The sequence below is a fragment of the Bufo bufo genome, chromosome 2 (genome assembly GCF_905171765.1).
Source record: "Bufo bufo chromosome 2, aBufBuf1.1, whole genome shotgun sequence".
In the NCBI taxonomy this organism is placed as follows: Eukaryota; Metazoa; Chordata; class Amphibia; order Anura; family Bufonidae; genus Bufo; species Bufo bufo.
In genome coordinates, this window is record NC_053390.1 from 245,465,991 (window position 1) to 245,486,518 (window position 20,528).

The 20,528-nt window shown below is 42.1% G+C and overlaps 1 long non-coding RNA gene across 1 annotated transcript in view; it reads right to left on the reverse strand.

Annotated features, from left to right (window-relative positions):
* Positions 1–3,445: 3,445 nt before the first annotated feature.
* LOC120991418 overlaps positions 3,446–20,528 on the reverse strand; it is a 63,446-nt gene continuing 46,363 nt past the window's right edge. Inside the window, exons 2-3 of the long non-coding RNA XR_005776666.1 lie at positions 19,421–19,507; positions 3,446–3,942 (exon numbers count right to left, since the gene is read on the reverse strand). This is a non-coding gene — a long non-coding RNA (uncharacterized LOC120991418). The remainder of the gene's footprint in view (positions 3,943–19,420; positions 19,508–20,528) is intronic.

Here is a 20,528-nt window from a genome sequence, read left to right on the forward strand (position 1 = left end):
GTGTCATATTGACTTTAATTTGCATCATCATCTTTGTATTTAAGGTTTAATTTATAACTCTTTATGGCACATATGTTTTGTCCTAATAAGATTAAATCTAAAAGTAAAAATATTATGCCATTAGCCCCTCGCCAGAAGTCTGCTCCGAAAGTACACTGTTCCAGCCGTAATGTAGTGGACAGAGTTGGTAACTGCAGCATTGCTCCTATTCACTTCTACTCAGCAGATCCGCAGAGATGTGGTATGTTGGACCACTGCAGTCCTAAAATTAAAGGGCTATCGTGAGGACTCCTTATATCTGTTCCCCTTAATTAGGACGTTATACATTTAAAAAAATGCTTATTTGTATGTATGTATATATATATTTTTTTAATTTTTTTAATTTTCACATTTATTTTTGAAAGCTTAGAAAATTCATCTTCAGTGTACCCAGAGATGGAACTAACATGGTGATATTATAAGGACATCATCCTTATTAACTTCCCTGTTTTTTTATTAGAAAAGGGAAGCTGATTTTCACATAACCGGCTGATTTAGTTAGCAGCTTTGAATGTAGGCACACGTTGTCTTACATTATGAACTTATGATCCCAGTTATACGTGTAAAGTAGTTGTGATGTGCAATATGTTGTATGAGTTAATTTCCTCAAGCCCTATGTGGATAATAAATGTTCAGCAGATTAACTACCACATCTACTTATTCCAGTTCTGCTTCATCAGCAAAATTCATAATAACCACGGCCAGATTTAGCAACGCCTGATGGCAGATAATGGCTTCCTTCTTGTATATACAGCATTAGTCAGACTTCCACTTTTTATTACTAAGCAATATGAATATCTGGGTAGGCAGACGCACTGTAACATACTTTTTGTCTTTACTAGGCAAGTGAGGATGTTCAGGTTTATATATAAAGTAGGCCTTAGCTCTTTTTCAAAGGGATGATGGGAAACTCATCCATGTTCACGTCCATTAGTTTAATGGGACCACACATGGATGGAGTCGGTGTGGTCCCTTTTTCCCACAGTCCTATTTATTTGATCGATTGCGTCTTTCAGGAAAAACAGACAAAGATAAATAAATGCTGCAATCTACTAGGCATGGACTGATGGTCTGTGAAGGAATTGTTTATGTCAAAATACCAATTGATTTGTATATAATCAGAAGATGTATAATAATTCTACAGTAACAAAAGAAATTAATAGATTTTTACAGTGAACTCATTGCATTCAAATTTATATGCACTACTCCTAAACCATGCTGCCGGGTTGTTGTTTTTTTAATTTTTGATTATTATTATTTTTCTTTTACAAGGTACAGAATTACCCTCCCCCATGTAAATATATTGCTTTTCAGAGAGTGTTTCTGAGTGATAGGGTTTTTATTACCTGCATATTTACAGCTCTATGTAGGTTTTTTTCACAATACGCACCCACTTCCCAAATATGTGCAGCATAATTTTGTTGAGGTCTTGGCTGCAAAGTTTGCACTTGTAAAGTTTGAAGGTGTGATAAATTGACATGACAACTCATCCCTGATGCCCACCTGTTTAATCAGCATTACCGCATGTTCATCTCCTCAAGAAAAATTTATCTCTTAATTGTTCATGAGAGATCTGCTCTGAGTATTCCTTCCAGAGGCTGGGGCCATTACCACTATCCTCTTCAGCCTAATTTATGCAAACCTGACACTTCCAATAAATTGCTTCCTTCAGACTTGGCTATTTTGAATGAATTTTTATTTCCATGGCAGTAAAGATGAGTTTCATTTAGTAGGAAATTGGATCCCTGGTGATTGACAGACAAATCTGAATGCTGTCTTCTGTAGGGACCTGTTTGCCAAGAAGAAACTAAAAAAAAAAAAAAGATAACATTTACATGGAAAGAAAATGGTGTCTAGATGCCTTCAGCCTGAGAGTTGGTAAATAATGAAATTGTGGTAGTGACCTGTTTATTTGATCTTTAGCATTTGTGGACTTGTGTTTTTATGTCTGTAGTCAATTTTTTTTGTTTAAGCCATCGTGTACCTGTGCTCACATCTAAAGGGAAATTGCGTGGGAGCTATGCCTGGTTACTGCAGCTCAGTCCCATTCAAGTGAAAGACTGCCACTGCAGAATGCATAGAGCTGTAGTTTCTGGTCCCAGCACACCTCAGCCTATTCAGTCAGTTGATCTGTGGATGTGCCGGGAGTTGGACCCTTAGGCCCCTGGCAGACTTGCGGATGCGTTCAGTGAAAAATGCTCGATTTTGCACGCGTGGGATAAAAAAGGTATACAAACAACATCTTTTAGCAACCATCCGTGAAATACGCATCACATCCGCACTTGCTTGCGGATGCGATTTTCACGCAGCCCCATTCACTTCTATGGGGCCAGCGTTGCGTGAAAAACGCAGAATATAAAAGATGCTGCGATTTTCATGCAACGCACAAGTGATGCGTGAAAACCAACGCTTATGTACACAGCCCCATTGAAATGAATGGGTCCAGATTCAGTGCGGGCGCAATGCGTTCGCATCACGCATTGCACCCGCGCGGAATACTCGCTCGTCTGCAAGGGGCCTTACAGATCTGAAATTGATGATCTACACTAAGGACAGATCATCAATATTAAAGTCCACATAAAACCCTTTTAAAGAAGAAAGGTTTTTAAAGTACCTGTTCACCTGTGTGCCATAGTTTATTTTATATAGTGTGTTATCTTCATTAAAAGTTGTAAAACTTTAAACACATTGGGCATATTTACTAAGCTAAATCTGCCAAAAGTTTTCTCCAATTGTGTAAAAAATGGTGTATGTGCCAGATTTATTGTATGTTTTAGACACTTTTTGCTCCTCAGTAGACTGCTCTGAAAAGTGTATAGATAGGGGTGCGGCTTAACAGAAAAAGGCTGAGGCTTAGGAAAGTGGCTTAAAATATGCTAATTTGTGCCAAAATGTTAGCACAAAATGTTGCCTTAAAATATGTCAACGAAAAGGTGGCATAAAGAAGATAAAATTGTATACCATGTCTAGCAAGATGCCCCAAATCTATCACAACCGCAGTGATAAATGTTGGCGTACCTCCTGCTTGGGCTAGTCTGAAGCTATGTAAAATTAAGATGGTAATAATTCATTTCCGCATTGTGTTGCTTATCTTGTTCTGATCCTGAGTTGCAGTTTATCTGACTCCGGGGTCAGCTGACACTCTGTCGATCAGCTGATTGCAATGGACATGGCTTCCGGACCCCCTGGCAATCAGTTGGTACCACTGGGAAGATTTCTGCTGCAGTGGAAATTTTGGATTACAGGCCTGCTATTCAAAGTAATATCTGACCATACAATAAATGGATGTGCTGGGTCCATCTGAGTGGGAGATCTTTTTTTTTTTCATAAATATTTTTTTTTATTATCTTCCACACACACAAAAAAAAAAGATCTTGATAAATAGAATATGCTTCTTCTTGGCCAGTATAGTATGGCTCAATCCTAGAGAGACATTCCCACGTCTGCATTCTGAAATGCTTCTAATTAACAATTAATTATCCTGTTAGAAGTATTCTCAATATCCCTTAGCAAAATGTTTAGTTGTGAATCGGTCTGCGTGTCAGTGGTCTTCAGGGTCTGATTTGTGAGATCCTTGCACCAAAGTCTTGGTGTGAAGGTCACTGATCCAAGAAAGTCAGTTTCAAAATCGCCACCATGGCCCTGAAGTCATTTACTCTTACGGTTGCCTTGCTTCTTTGTAAGTAGAGTTTTAGTACATTTACTTTACCTGCTTCCTGAATGTAGATGACTAAGGAGAAACACATTGCAAACCTGACAAATGGGACATTCCTCTTGGTGAAGGTAAGAATGGAAGACTAATGTACGATTGAGTTGTTCCATTGGAGACATGCATTTGGGCTGTAGCTTTGCCCTTTCCTGCAGCTTTTGGCTGACCTGTTATTGAATGTTTCCAGAATCTAGCTGTTTTGGGAAATAATAGAAAAAAAAAGAATTTAGAGACGCCGGGTGTGCCACCTGGACACAAAGAGCTATAATCACAGTGCCATCTGGTCAGCAGTGAGTAGATTAATTTAGAGGAGTAAAAGAGACATAATCTGCAGCATGCAGTTATAATGTCCTAGGGAGTATAACAAGTCTGAGTATACAATTATTAATTCAGTCATGCTATCATTTACTGCAGGCTTTTTAACCTCTTTTATCCAGTTTCCTACACTGTTACTGTTAAAGGGGGTTTGCAGGCTCCTCATACTGATGAACTATCCTCAGAACAGGACACTAATATCTAAATAGTGAAGCTCCTCGACCAACCAGCTGTTCCCAGCTTGTGATTTTATTGTTCATAATCCCCACTTTAGCCGAAAGAGCATTTGTAAAATTACTTTCAGGACTTCAAGGAATTTTACACTTGCTACACTTTAACTTGTAGACTTTGACTTACACATGGGGTACTGTCAGGGTGGGCTCCAGGTTCATGTGGGCCCTTGGGCAATAAATCCCAGTGGGCCCCCTCGAGGCATTTTTTTTCACATTTACATGTCCCCCTGTGGCTCCCACACGGTATAATGACCCCCAGTGGCCCCTTAACAGTATAATGACCACTAGTGGCCCTTCACACAGTATAATGACCCCCCAATGCCCCGCCCCAGACTGTATAATGACCCCCAGTGGCCCCACACACAGTATAATGACCCCACAGCGGCCCTCTCTTCAGAATAATAACCCCCAGTCACCCCCCCATTCAGAATAATGACCCCCAGTAGCCCCCACACTGGGGGAATACTGTATGGAGGGGGCACTGGGGGTCATTATACTGTATGGTGGTCACTGGGGGTCATTATATTGAATGGGGGCTCTGGGGTCATTATACTGAATGGAGGGTCATTGGGGATCATTATACTAAATGGGGGACACTGGGGGTCATTATACTATGTAAAGCGCCCTCACAGTATAATGACCCCACAGTGGCCCTCCATTCAGAATAATGACCCCCAGTCGCCCCCACACTGGAGGTTATACTGTATGGAGGGGGCACTGGGGGACATTATATTGAATGGGGGCTCTGGTGATCATTATACTAAATGGAGGGTCAATAGGGATCATTATACTAAATGGGGGGCACTGGGGGTCATTATACTGTGTAAGGGGCCCTCACAGTGTGATAACCCCCCCCCCCCCAGTGGCCCCCTCACATACCTATCATTGCTAGAGAACAGCGGAGCCGGCGGTCCTGTCATTCACTAACCGCAGCTCCCTGCGCTCCTTCTCTCCTCAGGCCCGCTGCAGCAGTGAGATACATGTCATGACGTCACCCCTGGGCTGGGCCTGGAGGAGAGAAGGAGATGTGCAGTGATGTAGCTAGAACTGACTGGGCCCCACAGCAAATTTTAGTACCCCCCTCAGTGGGTTCACATCACGTTTTACCTATCGGTTTGATGTATACAAATGTGCAGCACTCCATGTTTTTGTATCCTGCAGAGTCCAGTAAAAAAATGCATACGTTAACGTATATGTTTTTTTACAATGGAACTGTGAACGGACGCCACTGTATGGCATCAGTCTGAGGCATCTGTTAACGTATACATTTTTGGTATACATTAAATGGATGGCACAGATGGGATGTGAACCCAGCCTTAGTGTCAGAATAAGCACCAATACACATCGGAGCAGCGTGGCGGAGAGGGGAGGCCGCCATGTACTGACAGAGTGCTACCTGGTCCTAGTGGTCAGGGATGAGGACTGTGTCTCCCAAGGAATATTTATCTATTGGGAAATACAGGGCACAGTATAATACACTAGAATCTATATAATATAAAGATATTATCCCTACCCCCGAGTAATAATACAATTAGGTGATTATTTATTATATAGAAATATGTCTATGTTAGGCGTATTTCTGACACAGATGTGGCGCAAAGGTCCTTAGCACCGCAATCTGTATCTTTCCCCGCCCATGCTAGGTCTAAAAAAAAGTGGCGTGGGCAGGGAAGGGGATACAGTTATGGCCAGTTATTGTTTGGCTGTTAACCCTTGCTTTGTTAGTGGAAAAAATGGGTTAAAATGGAAAATTTGGCAAAAAAATGAAATTCTCAAAATTCATCCCCATTTGCCAATAACTCTTGTGCAACACCTAAAGGGTTAACGACGTTTGTAAAATCCGTTTTGAATACCTTGAGGGGTGTAGTATCTTAGATGGGGTCACTTTTAGGGAGTTTCTACTCTAGGGGTGCATCAGGGGGGCTTCAAATGGGACATGGTGTAAATAATCCAGTCCAGCAAAATCTGCCTTCCAAAAACCATATGGCGCACCTTTCCCTCTACGCCCTACTGTGTGGCCGTACAGTAGTGTACGACCACATATTGGGTGTTTCTGTAAACGGCAGAGTCAGGGCAATAAAGATACAATCTTGTTTGGCTATTAACTCTTGCTTTGTTGGTGGAAAAAATGGGTTAAAATTGAAAATTTGGCAAAAAAAATGAAATTCTCAAATTTCATCCCCATTTGCCAATAACTCTTGTGCAACACCTAAAGGGTTAACAAAGTTTGTAAAATCAGTTTTGAATACCTTAAGGGGTGTAGTTAATAAAAACGGTGCCAAAACAGCTATGTCTTGTTATCTTGCCTCACAAAAAGTGTAATATAGAGCAACCAAAAATCATATGTACCCTAAACTAGTACCAACAATACTGTCACCCTATCCCGTAGTTTCTAAAATGAGGCCACTTTTATGGAGTTTCTACTCTAGGGGTGCATCAGGGGGGCTTCAAATGGGACATGGTGTAAAAAAAAACAGTCCAGCAAAATCTGCCTTCCAAAAACCGTATGGCATTCCTTTCCTTCTGCGCCCTGCCGTGTGCCCATACAGCAGTTAACGACCACATATGGGGTGTTTCTGTAAAACACCTAAAGGGTTAACGACGTTTGTAAAATCTGTTTTGAATACCTTGAGGGGTGTAGTTTCTAGAATGGGGTCATTTTTGGGTGGTTTCTATTATGTAAGCCTCGCAAAGTGACCTGAACTGGTCCCTACAAATTGGGTTTTTGAAAATTTCTGAAAAATTTCAAGATTTGCTTTTAAACTTCTAAGCCTTGTAACATCCCCAAAAAATTAAATATCATTCCCAAAATGATCCAAACATGAAGTAGACATATGGGGAATGTAAAGTAATAACTATTTTTTGAGGTATTACTATGTATTATAGAAGTAGAGAAATTGAAACTTGGAAATTTGCAATTTTTTAAAATTTTTGGGTAAATTTGGTATTTTTTAATAAATCAAAATGAATTTTTTTAACTTCATTTTACCAGTGTCATGAAGTACAATATGTGACGAAAAAACTATCTCAGAATGGCCTGGATAAGTCAAATCGTTTTAAAGTTATCGCCACTTAAAGTGACACTGGTCAGATTTGCAAAAAATGGCCTGGTTCTTATGGTGAAATAGGTCCTAAAGGGGTTATTTTATAATATAGATTGTGTGTCCCAATGGGGCCAAAGAATGATGTAATTATTCAATCTCTATACAATGCTGCATAATATGTTTGATAAAATATTTTTTATACATTTTAAACATTTAAGGGACATGAATAAACAAATATTTTTCCCCACTCGCCTCGGCAGCAGTGACCATCTTCCCAGTCTTCTGGCTTCACCTTCACTTGCTGTCTATGTGGTTGGCAGGCACCACTAGCACTGCAGTTGCAGAATTTGAACATATTCAGGCCGCTGCATAGCAGATACAGACACGATGCATTATTTGTTAAGCAGTGGGCTCTCTAATGAGTATTTACAATTGGAAATTGCAGTTTAAGATGTATTTTCCCTTTAGTCTTTTTTTGCCCATCCTAAGGTAAAAAAAAAAGAGAATAGTTTTATTTTATAACCTTGACTTATAAAAAAAAAAAAACACTCAAACCTATCTGAAATAGTTTGGAAGAATTTCAGTTTTCCCATTTAACACATACTCAGGAGATACATACCAATGCTGATGCTAACAATACCTGCATACACAGGGCTGAGTTGTAGGAAAGGCAAGGGACTTTGCCCTAAAGTTTTTGTATTGCTTCTTGAAGTTTGAAAACATTTCAGTATCCAAGAATAAAATAGTTTTAATAGGTAACTTTGCAGCTGTTTCTGATGTATTACCACTATCTTTCCCAAACCTCTCATACACATACTCACTTGGTTTGGCTGAGCTTGTGTGTTTTCTAAGGGGAGAGTAGAGAAAGCTACTGCCAGACACTATCTGTTGGGGGAAAGTCAGAAGCTCCCCACACACATAAGGCTACTTTCACATTAGCGTTTTTTGCGGATCCGTCATGGATCTTACAATAATACAATTGCATGCATTTGTCCTGAACGGATCCGGTTGTAATATGTCTTGTATAGCCATGACGGATCTGTTATGAACTATTGAAAGTCAATGGGGGACGGATCCGTTTTCTATTGTGTCAGAGAAAACTGATCCATCCCCATTGACTTACATTGTCTTGCTCCGCACCACATGGTGGACAGAAAAACGCTGCAGGCAGTGTTTTGATATCCGCCTTTAGAGCGGAATGGTGACTGAACAGAGGCAAAACTGATGCATTCTGAGCGGATCCTTTTCCATTCAGAATGCATTAGGGCAAAACTGATCCGTTTTGGACCGCTAGTGAGAGCCCTGAACTGATCTCAGAAACGGAAAGCCAAAACGCTAGTGTGAAAGTAGCTTAGATTGTCAGCTTAACCGCATCAAAAATGTCAGGTTTGACCAACTGTAGTATAATGTGTATGAGGGTTGTTAGGTCTGTGGTCTTTGCCCACTTCCCTCCTGATGTCCACTGCAGGCATGGACACCACGCCTCTCACCATGTCATCCAGTATCCTGCTCTCTGGCGTCTTCTCTATGTTGCTGCCTCTATGTTCCTGCCTGATGCTCCCTTGGAGCGTGCGCACACTGGCCCTTTAAAAGGCCGGGGGAGAGCGTGTGCAAACTGATGGAAGGCAGGGCCAGCAATACCATATTGTGGCACATTATACCACCCCAACAGAGCCAAATACCACAGTCCATCACAAAATACTGCCAGCAATACAAAATACATCCCCAAAAACTTCCACTGGCCGGCAATGAGGAGGGCTCAGGCGGCCCCCTGAGCATCGGCCCACCAGGAAATTTCCCTGTAAGGTCTATGGCCAATCCACCCCTGCTCCTATCTCTAAATTACTAAAGGTTATAAACACTTATTTAAGCCACATTCTTATCAGTAAGATAAGTATTGAGCTGTAATGAGTTTTTATAAGGTCAGAGATCAGAGATAAGGAGCCGTCAGCTAAGCTACCTGACAGAACAAAGTAAAAATACAGATCCTGCTACTAAAGAATCTCAAGGCAGTACAGGAAAAAGGGCTCAACAAAGGCCAATTGCCAAAAATGTTTTTTAGCTTAAAATGAGTAATGTAATATTAAAAAAAAAATTGGTGTACGTAGCCTTAAAAAAAATTGGTGTACGTAGCCTTTAATAAAAAGTGTTGCTAAGGAGAGTCTGTGTGTAATAATTCAGATAGGCAGGGTGATAGATAGTGACTGACGACTGAAAACAGACTCTCCTTAGCAACACTCTGTTTTCTAGTACAAAGAAACATCTTTGCCTAATAAAGTATATTGCGAAAATCTTTAACATCCCTGTATATTAAGAATAAACTGAAACGACAGTTACATTTTACATTGAGGTTCACTTTCCTTGCTTGGAGCTCTGATTTCCCATCTGCCAGCAGTGATATAAATAGGAGTGTGAATATTTATTGCCATAGGCAAAGGGCTATAAGCAGCTGGCAGACACCTCTGGCTCCACTTAACTCCCTGTTGTACAAGGAGTTGTGTGAGGGCTTGATTTTTGTGGGAGGACTTGTATTTTTCATTAGTATCATTGTGGAGTAAATGGCGCTTTTTAATCGCTTGTTATTACGTTTTTTCGGTGGCAACTAAGAATAAATTAACAATTCTATTTTATTTATTTATTTATTTTTTACGTCGTTCGCCGTGGGGGATAATTTATGTGATATTTATGTAGTCCGGGTCGTTATGGACGCAGCAATACCAAACATATGGGGAAGATTTTTTTAGCAATTTATTTTTATTGAAAAGCGTATTTTCAATGGAAAAAAAGCGTACTTTTCTAATGAGATTTTTTTATTGAATAAATGAGGTTTTTTTTAAACTTTTTTTTACCACTGAAAAGTCCCACAAGGGGACTATGACAGATAGTTTTTTGATTGCTTTTAAAATGCAATGCACTATCACTATAGTGCATTACATTTTATTGCCAATTCTTTTCTAACATTGACCAGCAGGCTGTGCCAGAGAGGTGCAGCCTGCTGGAAATTACTAAAGGCTGGTCTGGGGCCTACATCAGACCCCAGGCAGCCTTCACACACATCGGCACCCCGCGATCGCATTTGCAGGGTGCCGATGGGAGACAGAGGGAGTCCGCTCTCTTTGTCAGCACTTTATAGTACAGTCGTGGCCAAAAGTTTTGAGAATTATATAAATATTGTAAATTGGAAAAGTTGCTGCTTAAGTTTTTATAATAGCAATTTGCATATACTCCAGAATGTTATGAAGACTGATCAGATGAATTGCATAGTCCTTCTTTGCCATGAAAATTAACTTAATCCCAAAAAAACCTTTCCACTGCATTTCATTGCTGTCATTAAAGGACCTGCTTAGATCATTTCAGTAATCGTCTCGTTAACTCAGGTGAGAATGTTGACGAGCACAAGGCTGGAGATCATTATGTCAAGCTGATTGGGTTAAAATGGCAGACTTGACATGTTAAAAGGAGGCTGATGCTTGAAATCATTGTTCTTCCATTGTTAACCATGGTGACCTGCAAAGAAACGCGTGCAGCCATCATTGCGATGCATAAAAATGGCTTCACAGGCAAAGATATTGTGGCTACTAAGATTGCAGCTCAATCAACAATTCATAGGATCATCAACAACTTCAAGGAAAGAGGTTCAATTCTTGTTAAGAAGGCTTCAGGGCGTCCAAGAAAGTCCAGCAAGCGCCAGGATCGTCTCCTAAAGAGGATTCAGCTGCGGGATCGGAGTGCCACCAGTGCAGAGCTTGCTCAGGAATGGCAGCAGGCAGGTGTGAGCACATCTGCACGCACAGTGATGCGAAGACTTTTGGAAGATGGCCTGGTGTCAAGAAGGGCAGCAAAGAAGCCACTTCTCTCCAAAAAAAACATCAGGGACAGATTGATCTTCTGCAGAAAGTTTGGTGAATGGACTGCTCAGGATTAGGGCAAAGTCATATTCTCCGATGAAGCCTCTTTCCGATTGTTTGGGGCATCTGGAAAAAGGCTTGTCCGGAGAAGAAAAGGTGAGCGCTACCATCAGTCCTGTGTCATGCCAACAGTAAAGCATCCTGAGACCATTCATGTGTGGGGTTGATTCTCATCCAAGGGAGTGGGCTCACTCACAATTTTGCCCAAAAACACAGCCATGAATAAAGAATGGTACCAAAACACCCTTCAACAGCAACTTCTTCCAACAATCCAACAACAGTTTGGTGAAGAACAATGCATTTTCCAGCACGATGGAGCACCGTGCCATAAGGCAAAAGTGATAACTCAGTGGCTCGGGGACCAAAACGTTGACATTTTGGGTCCATGGCCTGGAAACTCCCCAGATCTTAATCCCATTGAGAACTTGTGGTCAATCCTCAAGAGGCGGGTGGACAAACAAAAACCCACTAATTCTGGCAAACTCCAAGAAGTGATTATGAAAGAATGGGTTGCTATCAGTCAGGAATTGGCCCAGAAGTTGATTGAGAGCATGCCCAGTCGAATTGCAGAGGTCCTGAAAAAGAAGGGCCAACACTGCAAATACTGACTCTTTGCATAAATGTCATGTAATTGTCGATAAAAGCCTTTGAAACGTATGAAGTGCGTGAAATTATATTTCACTACATCACAGAAACAACTGAAACAAAGATCTAAAAGCAGTTTAGCAGCAAACTTTGTGAAAACTAATATTTTTGTCATTCTCAAAACTTTTGGCCACAACTGTACATGCGGCGGCCCAGCCTAAGGCCCCTTAGTGACCGCCGTAAAAATACGTATTGGTGGTCACTAAGGGGTTAAATGTAGGATGTGAGAGATGCAATTGCATGCTGGACAGTCAGGTTGCTGAGAAAGGCAGGCCCAGAGGCCTCCAGCAACCTATACACAGTCACATTATCATGACCACTTCCTATTTTTTATGTCAGCAGCGCGTCACTCATGAAGGAAGTCACGTGTTGTAAGCTGGCTTATTGGGTATGTAAGGTGTGCGACAGGCTGTCTGCACACATGTCCCTCATTGTGGTCATGGGTAAAAGGGGGATTTATTAGAGTTGTAAAAAGGGATAATTATTGGCATTCGGGACAAGGGTAACAGTATTTCTGAAACTGTGCAGTTTGTGAACTGCTCGTGTGTTGCTATAGTTAAAGTGTATTGCGAGTGGAGAAATGGCACCATTGCGAATAAGCGACATGGAAACGGTAGAGTACCACGTACCATTGATTAGAGAGATGAACGCCAGCTATGAAGGTGCACGAGTGCGGACTGACATGCTACAGTGAAGCAGCTCACCTCCAAAATCAACCAAGGGGCTACTAAATGTTTGTCTAAAACAACAGTTCAGCAAACCCTGCTGCGTATCCGGTTTCGAAGCTGATGTATGCTCATTGCACCCCTGCTAACGAAGTTGCATCAGCATAAATGGCTTCCATTTTTGCTGTAGTATAGGAATTGGACTCCCCCTAATTGGCAAAGAGTTGCCTTCCCCGATGAGTTGCGTTTTTTGCTTCATTGGCCATGCATCTTATAAAGCGAATACTAGTCAGCGCTTCCATTACGGAAGTACTCACTAGTATGCATTAGGTGTCAAGAGAGGAGAGTGAAGCGCTACTAGTGCTTTCTGTACTCACCCTCCCTGGTCTTCCTTCCTGGGGCCACGCTGCACTGTCCTGACCAAGTACAGCATCAGAATGGAGTGTGCGCACTATGACTCGATGCTGCATGCAGTCAGGTGACTGTGCAGTGCGGGCCGGAGAAGACAGGGGAGTGTGAGTTCTGCAGAGACCACTGGACCCTGAGAGGAGCCGCCGCGCAGGAGAGGTAAAATACGGTTTTTTTTTTTTTTTAAGGTCTGATCTGAGGTCTGATGGGGGTCTAGTATGGGGATCTGACATGAAGGGCTGATAGGAGGTCTGATGGAGGTTTGATGTGGGTCTGATGAAGGTTTTATAGGATTTCCTGATATGGGGATCTGATGTAATGTCCTGGGGGTCTCATCTGAGTATTTGCTTTGGGGGTCTCATCTGAGAATCTGATATGGGGTCTGATGAAAAAAATTTTTTTATTTTTTTTCCTCCTCTAAAACCTGTGTTGTGTCTTATCAACAGTTTTTTTTTTATAAAGCGGAAAATACGATAGGTATGAATTCTTCAGTGCATATCATGTACACCTATACATATTGATTGTCTTCCCTGTGGCCCCTTAATTTGCCAGTGGAGCATGTGTGTGACCGTTTGATCGTTATGTTTGCTCTATGGATCCTTCCCCACACACCCTCCAACAGCTGTGGTATGCATTGCAGCCAAAATTGCTTCAGATACCTGTGACAACCTGCCAGGACCTTACTGAGTCACTCCCAGCCCATCTAGTTTCTGTCTGGGCTGCACATGGTGGTTAGTCTGGATATTAGCTAGCGATCATAATATATATCTTAAGCTCCCCTGATGTATATACTACTTTGGTTTCGGGTGAAATTGATGGAAAACGTAAAAAAGTTCACGCTACAGTGATATTATATCATGAAAGTAGGGCATTTAAGTAGAAGCATGCAATGGTGATTTCCTCATTTCAAACAATTTATTGAAACAAAAGCCAACAACATAGGTGGGTATACCCCCACAAAAATGTCAATGTCTCAATAACTTATCATGTGGCCTTTGTCACGGACGTTCCCGTGGCAGGTACCAGGAGATCAGAGAGACTGGCAACACGTGGGTTAAATTGACAAGTTCCTTGGATCTTATTGTGTCTGTGTTTTGGTGAATGCCGCACCCCTTGCTTCAGGTGTTGCTTGTTGGTAATTTACCTTCCCTATAAATAGCCGCAATGTATCTGGGCCTGAGACAAAGACTTCCATTTGTCCATCTGGGGAGGAATGGGTCGTCTCTGGTCCTAACCCTATTACAGGGCCTTATAGGGAAATAAGGTGCTAGGTATCCTGCATATGAATATTCCTACCTTCAAGGTCTATTCATATTGATAGGTAGTTAGGGCCCGGATTAGGGTTGTTTAGGAGGTGACCTGTTCCTTCCCTAGTTTCCAGGCCCAGTTATTGTTCCCCTTCTCTCCTGTGTTCAGTGTGGAGTTTTCCCCCACACTGATCGTGACAGCCTTTAGCATTACAGCTTGACAACGATGTATCATGCTGTTAAAAAGTCGACTTATTGTCTGCTGAGGCATGGCATCCCACTCTTCTTGAAGGGCGGCCCTCAGGTCATTGAGGTTGTGAGGTACAGAGTTATCAGCCTCTACACAGCGACTCAGCTGATCCCATAGGTGTTCAATGGGATTCAGGTCTGGAGAAAGTGCAGGCCTCTCCATTTAAGGTACCCCAGTTTCCAGCAGCAATTTCCTAATGATGCGACTTCGATGAGATGGCGCATTGTTGTCCTTAAAGATGAAATTAGGCCTGTGTTGTTAATGCAGACGCACAATGACTGGGTTAATGATGTTATTCAAGTAGTATGGGCTTGTCACTGTACCATTCACAAAATTTAGGGCAGTTCTGTATTGACTAGACACACCTGCCCACAGTATAACACCACTACCACAAAAGGCTCGTCTGGTGACAACATTGGCTGATGCAAAGCACTCTCCTTGACGTCTTCAACATCACTGGCGGCCATCATTTCTGCTCAGCGTGAATTGACTTTCATCCGTGAACAGCAGTGAGGCCCACTGGTCCCTCGTCCATCGTAGATGCTCCCTGGCCCATGCAAGACAATGACACATGTGCCTGGTGGTGTGGTCAGGTACCCTTGCAGGTGATCTAGCACGCAGACCACACCGATGTAAACAGTTTTGAATGCTCTGACATGACACTTGGGTGCCTTTCACCTTCCTTAAATGTGTCTGGAGTTGTGTGGCATTCATCATCTGGTTCCGCACGGCATTGTTCACAATTAAACGGTCATCAGTGTGGGATGTGGCCAAAGGACCTCCACTTTTATGCCTTTCTGTGACTCTTCCAGTCTCTCTGTATCTCTGTTGCAACCTACTGATGACACTCTGTGACACTCTAAGATCAGTGGCCATTTCCGTCTCAGAAAATCCTGCTTGTAGCCTCGCCATGGTGAGGTACTGTTGATCAATTGTTAGGTGTCGTCTTGGTCTCATTATGTCAAAATGTGAACAGCATGATGAGGAGGACTGTTTAAATACCAATTCTATTTGAACCAGGAAATTTATTGGGCGATTCACTGATCAAACACCTGTTGTGAATTTTGCCGTTAAGCTCCTTGTTAGAGAACAGCAAGTTGTGCAAAAAGTACTGAACATTGAACAGTTGGACATGTGCATTTTAGTAGTGTATATTTAAAAGTTGAGTATATATATATACACTTTGTGCCCAAAGTATTGGGACATACATCATAATAATTAAATCCCATTGCCACAGTTATATAAAATCCAGACCCTAGTCATGCAGTCTACCTTTACAAACATGTGTGAGAGAATGGTTCATTCTAAAAAGCTCACTGAATTCCAGCGTTGTCCTGTAATAGGATGTTGTAACAAGTCAGTTTGTTAAATTTCTTCCCACCTAGATATTCCATGATCAACTGTGAGGCTACTTTCACACTTGCGTTTGGTGCAGATCCGTCATGGATCTGCACAGACGGATCCGCATCGATAATACAACCGCATGCATCAGTTCAGAATGGATCAGTTTGTATTATCTTTAACATTGCCAAAACGGATCCGTCTTGAAAACCTTGAAAGTCAATGGGGGGCGGATCCGTTTTCTATTGTGCCATATTGTGTCATTGAAAACGGATCGTCCCCATTGACTTACATTGTGTGTCAGGACGGATTCGTTTGCCTCCGCATCATCAGGCGGACACCAAAATGCTGCAAGCAGCGTTTTGGTGTCCGCATCCAGAGCGGAATGGAGGCGGAACGGAGGCAAACTGATGCATTTTGAACTGATCCTTATCCATTCAGAATGCATTAGGGCAAAACTGATCTGTTTTGGACCGCTTGTGATAGCCCTGAACGGATCTCACAAACGGAAACCAAAACGCCAGTGTGAAAGTAGCCTGAGTGGTATTATAGTAAACTGGAAGTGCATGCAAGCCTTACATAATCAAGACAATGACATGCGTCAGATGGATTGGTGTAAAGTACGTCACCACTGGACTCTGAAGCAGAGGAAGCATGTTCAGTGAAGTGACGAATCATGCTTCTCTATCTGGCAGTCTGATGGATGAGTCTGGGTTCAGCAAATGTTAAGTGAATGTTAACTGCCTGACTGCATTATTCCAACTGTAGTTTGATGAAGAAGGGATAATGCTATAGGGTTGTTTTTCAGGAGTTGGCTTAGGGTCCATTCCCACGTCCGCAATTTCGTTCCGCATTTTGCGGAACGGAATTGCAGACCCAATCATTTCTATGGGGCAGCACGATGTGCTACCCGGACACGGAATTGCGGACCCGCACTTCCGGGTCCACAATTCCGTTCCTGAAAAAAATAGAACATGTCGTATTCTTGTCCGCAATTGCGGACAAGAATAGGCATATTCTATTAGTACCGACAATGTGCGATCCGCAAAATGCGGAACGCACATTGCCGCTGTCTGTGTTTTGCGGATCCGTGGGTCCGCAAAACACGTTGCGGATGTGTGAATTGACTCTTAGGCTCCTCAGTTTCAGTGAAGGGAAATCTTAATCTTTCAGCATACCAAGACATTTTTGACAATCGTATGTTTCCAACTTTGTGGGAACAGTTTGGGAAAGGGCCTTTTCTGTTCCAGCATTGTTGTGGCCCAGTGCACAAAGCCAGATCCATAAAGCATTGTTTTGAGAGTTTGGTGTGGAAGAACAGGTCAACACAGAATCCTGAGCTCCACCCAATTGAACACCTTTAGGCCTCTTTCACACGGGCATTGCGGGAAAATGTGCAGGTGCGTTGCGGGAACACGCGCGATTTTTCCGCGCAAGTGCAAAACATTGTAATGCGTTTTGCACTCACGTGAGAAAAATCGTGCATGTTTGGTACCACAGGTCCTGTTCCTTCACAGAAGTTCGGGCTTTTGATCGGTGTTCTGTACATTGTATATTTTCCCTTATAACCATGTTATAAGGGAAAATAAATTGCATTCTGAATACAGAATGCATAGTAAAATAGCGCTGGAGGGGTTAAAAAATAATAATAATAATTTAACTCACCTTAGTCCACTTGATTGCGCAGCCCGGCATCTCCTTCTGTCTCCTTCTTTGCTGATTGTAGAAACAGGACCTGTGGTGACGTCACTCCGGTCATCACATGGTCCATCACATGATCCATCACCATGGTAAAAGATCATGTGATGGATCATGTGATGACCGGAGTGACGTCACCACAGGTCCTGTTCCTGCACACAGCTAAGATGAAGATAGAAGGAGATGCCGAGCTGCACGATCAAGTGGATTAAGGCGAGTTAAAAATTTTTTTATTTTTTTTTAACCCCTCCAGCGCTATTTTACTATGCATTCTGTATTCAGAATGCTATTATTTTCCCTTATAACCATGTTATAAGGGGAAATAATAAGGATCGGGTCTCCATCCCGATGGTCTCCTAGCACCTGTGCGTGAAAATCGCACCGCATCCGCACTTGCTTGCGGATGCTTGCGATTTTCACGCAACCCCATTCACTTCTATGGGGCCTGCGTTGCGTGAAAAACTCAGAATATAGAGCATGCTGCGATTTTCACGCAACGCACAAGTGATGCGTGAAAATCACCGCTCATGTGAACAGCCCCATAGAAATGAATGGGTCGGGATTCAGTGCGGTGCAATGTGTTCAACTCACGCATCGCATCCGCGCGGAATACTCGCCCGTGTGAAAGGGGCCTTAGGATGAACTAGAATCAAGATTGCAAGCCAGGTCCCTTGTCCAACATCAGTGTCTGACCTCACAAATGCTATGGTGTGTGTGTATATATATATATATATATATATATTATATAAAGCTGAGTGTATGTGTGTATGTATGTTTGTCCGCTAAAGGAATCCGTACCGTCACATTTACAATCAAGAAATTTGGTACACAGGTACATTAGGTGTTCGGGAAGGTTTTAGACCAGGTCTCAGCTCTCTAGGAGCCATGGCCTAATAGCACTTAGTACCTTTTTTTCAAGATGCGCCTTTGTTCTAGCAATAGATGTTTTTATCCTCTGAAAATCCAGTTTATTTGGTATGCAAATGAGCCAGTAAGGTGCCCAGAGAGGCGTCACTCTTGCAGGAAGGAGCCCAGACACGCCCCCTGCCACAATGTGTCCACCCTCAAAAGACTTAAAACCCCGCCCCCAGGTCCTGCAAATCCACGACCCTGATCTGGTTAGGCCACACCTACTCCTGAGCCGACCAGGGATTGAAAAAATGAAGGTAAAAATCAAGTTCTGTCAGCTGCAGGGGTGGGAGGGAGGGTAACTTTCTCCCTGCAGCTCACACTCAGACAGTACAGTGCTGCTGTCTTAGAGTGAGCTGTTCAAAAGGACACGCCCTCGATCCAGTAAAGGCCACTGTTAAGGGGGCGGGCCCCTGTGGAGGTCACTGTCAAGGGGGTGGTATGCTGTGAAAGTCACTGTTAAAGGGGAAGGCTGCTGTAAAGGTCAAAGTTAAGGGGGTGGGCTGCTGTGGAGATCCAATTTTAAGAGATGGAGCACTGTGGGGGGGTCAGTGTTAAGGGGTGGGGAGCTGTAGATGTCAATGTTATAGTGGATAGTGTTGATATCTTTTAACGACACACACAAACATTATATGAAATAGATTAAATATATCCGAGCGAAGCCGGGTCCTTCAGCTAGTATATATATATATATATATATATATATATATACACACACACACTATAGCATTTTTGAGGTTAGACATTTCCAAGTCATTTCCAAAATGTACCTACATCCAAAACAAACCAGACATCAAAACTGAACATCTTATTAAATTTGAGGTTGGATGTTTGGAAGAAGCAGGCAGTCTGTAATCGTTTGATAAGATGTCCTTAGAAAGTCCTGCTTTCCCCTCAAGATTACCATTCCTAAATGCTTTCAGTGCTTGTAAGTAGGACACAGAATTAAACAAATGACTTTACATAATTAAAGCTGTTCTCCTTAAGATGTCCATATGTCTTTCAATACCTTTTGAATTGGAGATAGTAACTCTTCCTGATTGCAACTCAGCAACTTGCAAGGCCCTGTTCAGTGTATCTGAAACACAATCTGGAGCTGATGAAGATAGAGATACATAAAATATGAAATCTCTGGAAGAATGGTACACAAAAAGGGCACATTTTCACAAAGAATGAAACATTACCAGCAGCTGTGCCTAGTTAAATGTTTAAAGCTGAGAATGGGAAAAGCTTCATTTTTATGCATTATACGAAATGATACTGTGCTGGCAATGATAAGGAAGCTCGTATAAGCAATCTGTGTACATTTTGCTTCTGTTTCCTCAATTTTTGGTATTCATTGGAGCAAAATATTCAGGAATCCAGAAATAAAGTCCCACTCTGCCCCTTTCTTCTTTCTGTCTATGCAAACACTCTAGATGATGTTTCAACGTGTTGTCCTCTAATTGTGATGGCTGAGTGCACAGTGTATTACACTGGATTTCTTGGCCTCACCACAAGCTGCATTATTTCCTTGGCAGTGGTGCATTGCTTTGTGCCGATGTGCTAATGACACATTACTTGTTTGCTTTTCAGATGATTTGTTATTTTTTTTATGAAAAGACAGATATTGGAACAAATACATTGACAGTATGTGTTTAGGAACATTGACAAATTTGTAATTGCTGTCTTATAAAAAGGTGAATTGCCTCTTTAGGAGTTCATATGGCATACGTTCTATGATGTAATCTAGTTATTGCCTGTGATTGCATTTGTCTTCTCTAGGCTCTGCACTGTGCAACATACTAAAGACTTCTCAGTTTTTTTTAACTTCTGGCTTGTTTTTTGGATTATCTTTGTTGCTGCCTACATCTACTCTCCTGGTAAACGACTTTGGCTAGTCTTTGGAATTAACATCATGTTTGTCTCTCCTGTTTTTTTGACTGTGCTTGCTGACTACACCAGTAGGGTATCTTATCAAATGCCCCGCAGTTACAATATTCGATATTGCAATGGGTAGTCTGTGTTCCACCTGCTCACAGCAAACAGTTGCCTAGAATTTGCTAACTGGGAAAAACTGGCATTTGCTTATTTCTGCCTTAGGTTGAATTGTATCTTTAATTCCTTTTAACTGGGGG